We start from the raw sequence: 10744 nt of genomic DNA, 5'->3' as shown, positions 1-10744 counted from the left end.
CCTGTCTGATTATGCCACGAGATGGTTTATTATTACGCTTGGGCCGTAAGGGGCCCCTACCGGAGTCTATGCACCCCTAGTGAGCATGGGTACCCAGTGTGATATGTGATATAGCCCGAGGGGCTGATGTTGTTCCATGTTATTGCTTGAGGGGCTGATTTCTGTTGATATTTTACCTGAGGGGCTGCTTTATGTATCTATCTTTTTTCCATGTTTTCATTTACTCGTTTGAACTATTAAAAGATGTTTTAAAAGAGGTTTTTGCTGAACTAAGGTGTTTTTATAAGTTTTCACTATTTTATTTCATTGTGTTGGCTTTATACTACCTCTTTGTAGCATTTTGCTGTGTTTTATGTGTTTTCTTATCGCTCAGCTGCCTTTACTTTTATTACTCACGGAGTTGGCGTACTCACATTACTCCTTGCACCCTGTGTGTAGATTCAGGAGCCTCGGGTCCCGCTAACGAGGGTTGATTGCTTCCAGTAGGTTGTTCGGAGTTCAGTAGGTAGCTGCTCGGCGTTCGCAGCCCAGTGTTTCTCCCTCTTATCATACTTTCCTTTGTTCTAGTTTTGTAATAGACTGTGTAGTCTTTTCATACTCTTAGACAGATGTTTAGATGCTCATGACTGGTGACACCCTGATGTGGGGCTATGTTTATTCCCGTATTTGTTATATTTCACTTTATTTTGGGATTTATCACCTATTAATGACTTAAATTGAATTATTATAATTGTTTAAATGGATTGGGAGTTTGTGTCGGCTAGCCTTGTTTCATGATAGGTGTCATCACGACCGGTCCGATTTAGGGTCGTGACAAGTTGGTATCAGAGCCTAGGTTACATAGGTCTCACGAGTCATGAGCAGGTTTAGTATAGTCTCACAGATCGGTACGGAAACATCTGTATTTATCCTCGGGAGGCTGCAGAACCTTTAGGAAAAACTTCATATTCTTGAAATTCTTGTCGTGCAAATCTGTTGATCCGAGTACTAAACTTCTGTTATTCTATTCTCTCACAGATGGTGAGGACACGTGCTATCGGTCAGGATGGATGACCACCAGTACCACCAGCTAGGACCACTAGAGGCCGAGGATGCGGTCGAGGCCGTGGAAGGGGCAGGGGTGTAGCCTACACAGTAGCTAGGGCAGCACTTGCAGATCCACCAGCTGCCCCAATTCAGGATCACGTCCTTGTTGTGGATGCTCCAGTAGCACCAGCTCAGGCACCAACTGTGCCCATTGTGATTTTGGGTCTTCAGGAGGCCCTAGATTAGATTATATTAGTATGCACTGGCCTAGCTTAGGCGGTCTCAGTTACTACAACCGCAACTACTTCTCAGGTCGGGAGAGGCACTCAAACTCCTGCCATTTGCACACCTGAGCAGGTCGTGCAGGGACTTCAAACACCGGGGGCACCTCCAGCCTAGTTGGTTGTAGCTATTCAGGACTATGTAGCTCCTGCTATGCCAGAGGACGAGAAGCGCAGATTGGAGAGGTTTGGTAGACTTTAGCCTCCGACTTTCAGCGGTGCAAAGGGCGAGGGTGCCTAGGGTTTCTTGGAGAAGTGTTAGAGAATTCTTCGTACAGCGAGTATTCTGGAGACCAGTGGGGTTGCTTTCACTACTTTTCAGTTTTCTGGAGCTGCCTTCACTTGGTGAGAGGCTTATGAGAGGCGTAGGCATGTTGGTGCAGCACCCCTTACTTGACAGCAGTTCTTCGTTCTCTTTTGGAGAAGTATGTGCCACAGTCTCGCAGAGAGGAGCTGCGTAGGCAGTTCGAGTGGTTGCGTCAGGGAAGGATGACTGTGAAATAGTATGAGATGAGGTTCTCGAAGTTAGGTCATCATGCTTTTTGGTTGGTTCGTATAAAGAGAGAGAGGATTAGGAGGTTTGTTTATGGCCTCACGTATCAGCTTCATATTCTCATGACCAGGAAGAGGGTGTCTGGTGCTACTTTTGAGGAGGTTGTTAACATTGCTTGCGATATTGAGTCAGTTCGTCGCCAAGAGGTAGATGAGAGGGAGGCCAAGAGGCCTCGGGGATCTGGTAGCTATGGTGGTGCTCCTTCGAGAGGTTAGTTTCAGCACGGTAGAGGCCGTCAATTCAGACATGCTCAGTCAGCTCGCCCAAGTCATCGTGGGGTGTCATCGGGTCATGGTTCTCACAGTTTTCATCAGGGCCAGTCATCACTCAGTGCCATTCCAGCCTAGAGTTTGTCCCGTGCTCCGTCAGTATAGGGCTCTGCTATGCCAGGTTCATCTACTAGTCATTCCAATGTTAGGGGTTCCCTTCAGTCCCCGTCTCCAGCACCAGAGAGTTGCTATGAGTGTGGAGAGTTGGGTCATATGTGGAGGCAGTGTCCTCATCATCTTGGGGGTTCTTCTCAGTAGAGGAGTCAGCCATTAGCTTCAGTGCCAGTCATTTCACCACTACCCACCCACCCAGCTAAGGGTGGAGGTCAGTTAGCTAGGGGTCGCCCTAGAGGGGGAGGTCGATCAGGTGGCGGTCAGGCCCATTTCTATGCACTCCCAGCTAGACCCAATGTTATTTCTTCAGATGTTGTGATCACAGGTATTGTCTTAGTCTACCACAGAGATGCCTCTGTATTATTTGATCCCGGCTCCACTTATTCTTATGTGTCATCATACTTTGCTCGTTATTTGGATATGACCTGTGAGTCTATTGTTTCGTTTGTTCGTGTATCTACTCTGGTAGGCAATACTATTATTGTAGACCGTGTGTACCGGTCATGTGTGGTGACTATTGGGGGTCTGGAGACCCGAATGGATCTTTTAATATTATGTATGGTAGACTTTAATGTTATATTGGCATGGATTGGCTATCTCTGTGTCATGCTATTTTGGATTGTCATGCTAAGATAGTGACATTGGCTATGCCGGGTGTACCACGGATTGAGTGGCGAGGTTCAACTAATTATGTTCCCAGTAGAGTAATTTCATTCTTGAAGGCCTAGCGTATAGTTGGGAAGGGTTGTCTTTCTTACTTAGCCTTTGTGACGGATGTCGGTGGAAAGACTCCTAGTATTGATTCTGTTCTTGTTGTGAGAGATTTTCCCAATGTGTTTCCTGCAGACCTGCTGGGCATGCCACCGGACAGGGATATTGATTTTGGTATTAATTTGGTGTCGGGAACTCAGCCCATTTCTATTCCACCATATCATATGGCACAAGCGGAGTTGAAAGAGTTAAAGGAGTAGCTTCAGGAACTCCTTGATAAGGGGTTCATTCGGCCTAGTGTGTCGCCTTGGGGTGCGCCTGTTCTATTTGTGAAGAAAAAGAATGCACTATGGGGATGTGCATTGATTATAAGCAGTTGAACAATGTTACAATTAAGAACAGGTATCCTTTTCCTCGTATTAATGATTTATTTGACCAGCTTCAGGGAGCGAGGGTGTTCTCCGAGATTGATCTCCATTTAGGTTATCACTAGTTGAATATCAGGGACATGGATATTCTTAAGACGGATTTCAGGACTCGATATGGTCATTATGAGTTCTTGGCGATGTTTTTTGGGCTGACCAATGCCCCAACAACGTTCATGCATAAATAACGTGTTTCGGCCTCGACTCATTTGTCATAGTTTTTATTGATGATATTTAGGTATACTCGCGTAGTCAGGAGGAACATGCGGAGCATTTGAGAGTTGTGTTGCAGAGATTGAGGGTGGAGAAGCTTTATGCAAAGTTCTCCAAGTGTGAGTTTTGGCTCAGTTCAGTGGCTTTCTTAGGGCATGTGGTGTCCAGTGAGTTTATTCAGGTTGATTCAAAGAAGATAGAGGCAGTTCAGAGTTGGCACATACCGTCCTCAACCATATATATCCATAGCTTTCTTGGTTTGGCGGGTTATTACCATCGGTTTGTTCTGTGATTTTCATCTATTACATCGCCCTTGACCAAGTTGACTCAAAAGGGTGCTCCATTCAGGTGGTCGGATGAGTGTGAGGAGAGCTTTTAGAAGCTCAAGATTGCCTTGACCACAACTCTAGTGTTAGTTTTGCCATCAGCTTCAGGTTCATATACTGTGTATTATGATGCTTCAAGAGTTGGTATTAGTTGTGTATTGATGTAAGAGGGTAGAGCTATTGCTTATGCTTCTCGTCAGTTGAAGCCCCATGAGAAGAACTATCATGTTCATGATTTGGAGTTAGCTGCCATTGTTCATGCGTTGAAGATTTGGAGGCATTATTTGTATGGTGTGTCTTGTGAGGTGTTTACTAATCATCGTAGCCTCTAGCACTTGTACAAGCAGAAGGATCTCAATTTGAGGCAGCAAAGATGGTTGGAGTTGCTAAAGGATTATGATATTACTATCTTGTACCATACGGGGAAGGCCAATATAGTGGCAGATTCTTTGAGCTAGAAGGCGGTGAGTATGGGGAGTTTGGCATATATTCCAGTTGGGGAGAGACCTCTTGCAGTCGATGTTCAGGCCTTGGCCAATTGGTTTGTGAGGTTAGATATTTTGGAGCCCAGTCGGGTATTAGCTTGTGTGATTTCTAGGACTTCCTTATTTGATCGCATCAGAGAGCGCCAGTATGATGATCCTTATTTGCTTATCCTTAAGGACAAAGTTCATCACGATGATGCCAGAGATGTGACTATTGGTGATGATGGGGTGTTGAGGATACACGCTGGATATGTGTGCCCAATGTAGATGGGCTTCGGGAGTTGATTCTGGAGGAGGCCCATAGCTTGTGGTATTCCATTCATCCAAGTGCCACGAAGATGTATAAAGATCTGAGACAGTATTATTGGTAGAGAAGAATGAAGAAGGACATTGTGGGATTTGTAGCTTAGTGTCTCAATTGTCAGCAGGTGAAATATGAGCATCAGAGACCGGGTGGCTTGCTTCAGCAAATGGATATTCCGGAGTAAAAGTGGGAGCAGATCACCATGGAATTTGTAGTTGGGCTCCCATGGACTTTGAAGAAGTTCGATACTATTTGGGTGATTGTGGATCGGCTGACCAAGTTCGCGCACTTCATTCCTATGTGTACTACTTATTCTTCAGAGCGGTTGGCAGAGATCTATATTCGGAAGATTGTTCGTTTGCATGGTGTCCCAGTTTCTATCATTTCAGATAGGGGTACCTAGTTTACTTCATAGTTTTGGAGGTCTGTGCGGTGAGAGTTGGGTACTCAGGTTGAGTTGAGCATAGTTTTTCACCCTCAGACAGACGGGCAGTCCGAGTGCACTATTCAGATATTAGAGGACATGTTGCGCATGTGTCATTGATTTTGGAGGGTCATGGGATCAGTTCCTACCGCTCGCAGAGTTTGCTTATAACAATAGTTATCAGTTGAGTATTCAAATGGCTTTATATGAGGCTATGTATGGGAGGCGGTGTAGATCTCCAGTTGGTTGGTTTGAGTCGGGTGAACTAGGCTATTGGGTACAGACTTGGTGCAGGATGCTTTAGACAATGTGAAGGTGATTCAGGAGAGGCCAGTCGAGACAAAAGTGTTATGTTGATAGGAAGGTTGGGGAGAAGTTCCTGTTGAAGGTTTCACACATGAAGGGTGTTATGAGATTTGGTAAGAGGGGTAAACTGAGTCCTCAATTCATTGGGGCTTTTAATGTGCTTCGGAGGATTGGGGAGGTGGCTTATGAGCTTGCTTTTCCACCCAGCTTATCGAGTGTGCATCCGGTGTTTCATGTTTCTATGCTCCAGAAGTATATTGGTGATTCTTATGACATGGAGCCAATGGCTATTTTGGAGCGTCAAGTTTGAAAGTTGAGGTCAAAGGATATAGTTATAGTGAAAGTACAGTGGAGAGGTCGGCCAGTAGAGAAGGCTACCTGGGAGACCGAGCGGGAGATATGGAGCAGATATCCTCACCTATTTGAGGCTTTAGGTAAGTTTCTTGACTCGTTCGAGGACGAACGTTTGTTTAAGAAGGGGAGGATGTAACGACTCGGCCGGTTGTTTCATGAGTTACCGCTCCGTTTCCCCCATTTTTGCTTCTTATTTCCTTTTTCAGCGGTATTATGTGTTATCGGGTTGGTTGGCTCGGGTTCGGAGAGGTTTTGGTAAGGTTTGAGACACTTAGTCTCTTTTGAGTAAGCTTAAGTTGGAAAAGTCAATCGGATGTTGACTTATGTGATAAAGGGCTCGGATGTGAGTTTCAATGGTTCGGATAGCTTTGGGAGGTGATTTGGGACTTAGGAGCATGATCAGAATGTGTTTTGGAGGTCCAGAGTAGATTTAGGCTTGAATTGGCGAAATTGGAATTTTGGCGTTTCCCGGTTGATATGTGAGATTTTGATATAGGGGTTGGAATAGAAATATGAAAGTTGGAGTAGGTCTGTGGTGTCACTTGTGACAAATGTGCAAAATTTTAGGTCATTCGGACGAGGTTTGATAGACTTTTTGATCGAAAGCGTATTTTGAGAGTTTTTAAGTTCTTAGGCTTGGATCCGATGCTAAATTGGTGTTTTGATGTTGTTTTGAGCGTTCTGAAGGTTGGAACAAATTTTAATGATGTTATGGGATATGTTGGCATGTTTTGTTGAGGTCCCGAGGACCTCGGGTGCGTTTTGGGTGGTTAAACAGATTATTTCAAGTTGAAACGATTGCAGAAAAATCTGTTGTTGATGTTGTAGACAGTTGTGCTTCGCGTTCGCGAGTGGACCCTCACTTTAGTGAAGGGTTAGGATGGGAGGCAGTGAAGTTGGTCATCGCGTTCGCGAAGGTGTTACCGCAATCGCGAAGGGGCGAGATCAGTAGTCATCGCGTTCGTGAGGTTCTTGTCGTGTTCGCATAGAGGAAAGGCGAGCAGCTGGGTCCAGGTAAGATTAGTCTTCGCGTTCGCGAGTGGGTGGCCGCGTTCGCGGTGAGTTGTGAAGCTATAGGTTCACGTGCATGTGCATTTGGTCGCATTCGCGATGAAGGGAAAATGGTCAACTTAAGTTTGTGCTTCGCGAATGCGAGGCGTTGACCGCGTTCGCGAAGAAGGATTTTGAATAGCTGGGCAGAATGATTTAAAAGGCCATATCCGTGATTTTTAGTGCAAGTTTCACCATTGTTGGGCGATTTTAGAGCTTTTTGAGGAAGATTGAAGAGGGAATCAAGGGGAAACACTTGGAGGTAAGAATTTTGGACTTAATACTCAATCCTAATGTGATTTCTACCTAATTAATCATTGAATTTGTGGAATTTAAGCCTAAAAAAATTGGAGGTTAGGGCTTGAAAATTGGAGACCTAAATCTAGGATTTGAGGGGTCATTTGTGGTCGGATTTTGATGTATTTGATATATATGAACTCGTGAGAGTGTAAGGATTCTAGTTTTGTGATTTTTATCGGAATCCAAGATGTGGGCCCAGGGGTCGGGTTTGGCCAATTTCGGGATTTGTGTTGTAATTTGATTAATTTCGAGTGGGCTTTGTTCCTTTAGCATATTTTGATGGTTATGTAATGATTTTGGTTAGATTTGGAGCATTTCGAGATCGATTCAAGAGGCAAAGGCATCGCGGGCTAGAGTTTGGACCGGATAGAGGTGAGTAATGATTGTAAATGTTGTCCTGAGGGTCTGAAACCCCGAATTTTACATCGTTGTATTATTTTAAGGTGACGTACATGCTAGATGACAAGCATGGGGTCGTGCACCGTTAGAGATTGTGACTTAGTCCATCCCGTATGACTGGTTAACTACGTATTTGATTGAAAATTGTTTGCTATCATCATGTCGTGGGTTGAATGCCGTATTTGGGCTTCGTGCCAACTATTTTGGGCCCTTAGGAGATTTTTACTACTATTCCTCACTGTTTTGACTTTATAATTGTACTCAGTCATGTTATATGCTACCGTTTTCATAACTCAGACATGTTTACTCTATTTTGACATCTTAAAAGATATTTTGAGCTGAGCATCATATTTTACTGTGCTTGAGTGGCTTTTAGAGATTTCTGACTTAGTAAGGTCGAGGGCCTGCATGGGATTAGGCTGTGCACCGTAGCGGTATTGTGTTGATTCATGATTATGAGGTCGAGGGCCTGAGTTGTACACCACGAGGTGGCTTGATATGAGGCCGAGAGCCTATCTAATTATGCCACGAGATGGCTTATTATTGTGCTTGGTTCGTATGGGGTCCCTCCCAGAGTTTGTACACCCCCAGTGAGTGTGGCTACCCAGTGTGATATGTGATATAGCCCGAGGGGCTAATGTTGTTCCATGTTAATGCCCGAGGGGCTGATTTCTATTGATATTTTGCCCAAGGGGCTGATTTATATATCTATCTTTTCTCCATGTTTTCATTTACTCGTTTGAACTATTAAAAGATATTTTAAAAGAGGTTTTTGCTGAACTAAGGTGTTTGTATAAGTTTTCACTGTTTTATTTCATTGTATTGGCTTTATACTAGCATTTTACTGTGTTTTACGTGTTTTCTTATCGCTCAGCTGCCTTTACTTTTATTACTCACTGAGTTGGCGAACTCTCATTACTCCCTGCACTCTGTGTGCAGATTCAGGAGCCTCGGGTCCCGCTAGCGAGGGTTGATTGCTTCTAGTAGGCTGTTCGGAGTTCACTAGGTATCTGTTCGACATTCGCAACCCAGTGTTCCTCCCTCTTATCTTACTTTCCTTTGTACTAGTTTTGTGATAAACTGTGGAGTCTCTTTCATACTCTTAGATAGATGTTTAGATGCTCATGACTGGTGACACCTCGATGTCGGGCCGTGTTTATTTCCGCGTTTGTTCTATTTCACTTTATTTTGGGATTTATCACCTATTAGTGACTTAAATTGAATTATTATAACTATTTAAATGGATTGGGAGTTTGTGTCGGCTGGCCTTGTTTCACGATAGGCGCCATCACGACCGGGTCCGATTTAGGGTCGTGACAAAATACCTCCAAAGATAAAAACTTTCCTATGGCTCATGATGCATAACAGGTTGCCAACAAAAACATATCTATATCATATAGGCATTAGACTAGACGACCAATGCCAAATTTGTCACACAGCTCCGGAAACTATCATTCATATATTTCTTGATTGTACTAACATAAAAAAATATATGGAATGCATTAGGAATAACAAACTGTATGGGCGAAATCAGATGGCTTAATTTCTTGCTATCAAGCCATTTCGGGAGAATGTCTCGAGATCCCGAGGACGTGGAGTTGCAACCGAGTCCCCTCCCTCGGGGCTCGTCGAGGCCCGACTCAAAGAAGATGAAGATCGAGGCTAGAACAAAAAGGGAAATTCCGAAGGCACGCGGCTAAGTCTGGTAGAGCCGGCCTACCAAGAGCCTGTGTCGAGGCATCACGTCTAGCCGTCCTATCTCCATGCTTTTACAATTAATGTATGTTGTACCATAATCGAATTCCCCTCCTATATAAAGGGAACCCACACTACTTTGTAAGGGGCGGCTGTGACTCCAACTATTCTACACAAGATCAATAATATCTCTCTCTCTCTTTCTTCTGTCTAACTTGTTAGCTCTCACTCACTCGAGGCTACTCTTTGCATTCATTGCTTTCATAATTGTTCTTCGTTTATTGCTTGGTATTGGCCATAAAGAGCCTTATTTGATCATATTTTAATTGTTATCCCTTTCCCTGATTACCCCCGATAGCTCGAGCCCGAGCCGGATATCGACCCCGAGGTCCTTCATCGACTAGTTTGAAGCCCGGGAAGTAAGCCCCTCGGTTTGATTACTGCCTCGTTTTGGCTTGTATCTCATCATTAAACTTCATACTCCTAGCATAAAAATAGATCACATATTTTTAGAGTCCCATTTACAAATTTAATTGTTGTTACCATTATCACGGTAAACAGTTTTGTGCCCACCGTGCGGCTAAAAATAATAGTGATTATTTTCTTGCTAGTTTCATTGCACAAACGCAAGTTATCTTTCACACTTTTTCTTGGCCAAGATATCTTGATTTCAGGTCAAAATGTGTGGCTCGGTAAACAGGGTCGAGAACGACTACCTCAAAAATCACGGCAAAAACGATGTGGTTGTTACAGTCATTAGCGCGCCACCGCAGAACCCTAATAATGCACCTGGACCGTTTTCAGTGGATGCGGGTTCGCAAGATGCGCAGCAGGTCGACAAAACCTCACACACCGACAGAAGCATACAGTATGGCCACCAACTAGAAGCCCAAAAGACCACGAATAGGGAAGTACAGGAAGTTAGACTTCACGATATTTTTGAAATTTTGCAGGCACAGCAGTTGACTATCACTCAGTTGCAAAGCCACCAGAAGACTCCCAGCACAACAGCGCTGGAAATAGCTCCCCTGGCCGAACAGGTACCCGGGAGATCGAGCAATAACGGATTGGTAGTCGATTCCTCCATTGTGAAAATACTGGAGGACCTCACTAGAAGGATCGAGTCAGGTGAGAAAATAATAGCAGCTAGCTATAAGAAGGTCGAAACTTATAAGTTCAGAATCGACCAAATCCCGGACGCGCCCCCGGTCCTGAAGGGTGTAGATTCGTGGAAGTTCATGCAGCAGTCGTTCCCCGAGGAAGCGGCCCCGAAACCCATTCCAAAGAAGTTCAGAACATCGGAACTTCCTAAGCACAACGGGACCTCAGATCCCAACGAGCACATCACTGCCTATATGTGCGCGGCAAAATGCAACGACCCAAAAGATGATAAGATTGAGTATGTCTTATTGAAGAGGTTCAGGGAAACACTCTCAAAAAGGACCATGATGGGGCATCATAACCTAGAGCCCAACCCCATAAACTCATTTACTATATCGGCAGATTCCT

The sequence above is a fragment of the Nicotiana tabacum genome, chromosome 8, assembly GCF_000715075.1.
Source record: "Nicotiana tabacum cultivar K326 chromosome 8, ASM71507v2, whole genome shotgun sequence".
Taxonomy (NCBI): domain Eukaryota; kingdom Viridiplantae; phylum Streptophyta; class Magnoliopsida; order Solanales; family Solanaceae; genus Nicotiana; species Nicotiana tabacum.
This window is presented reverse-complemented; position numbering follows the sequence as displayed.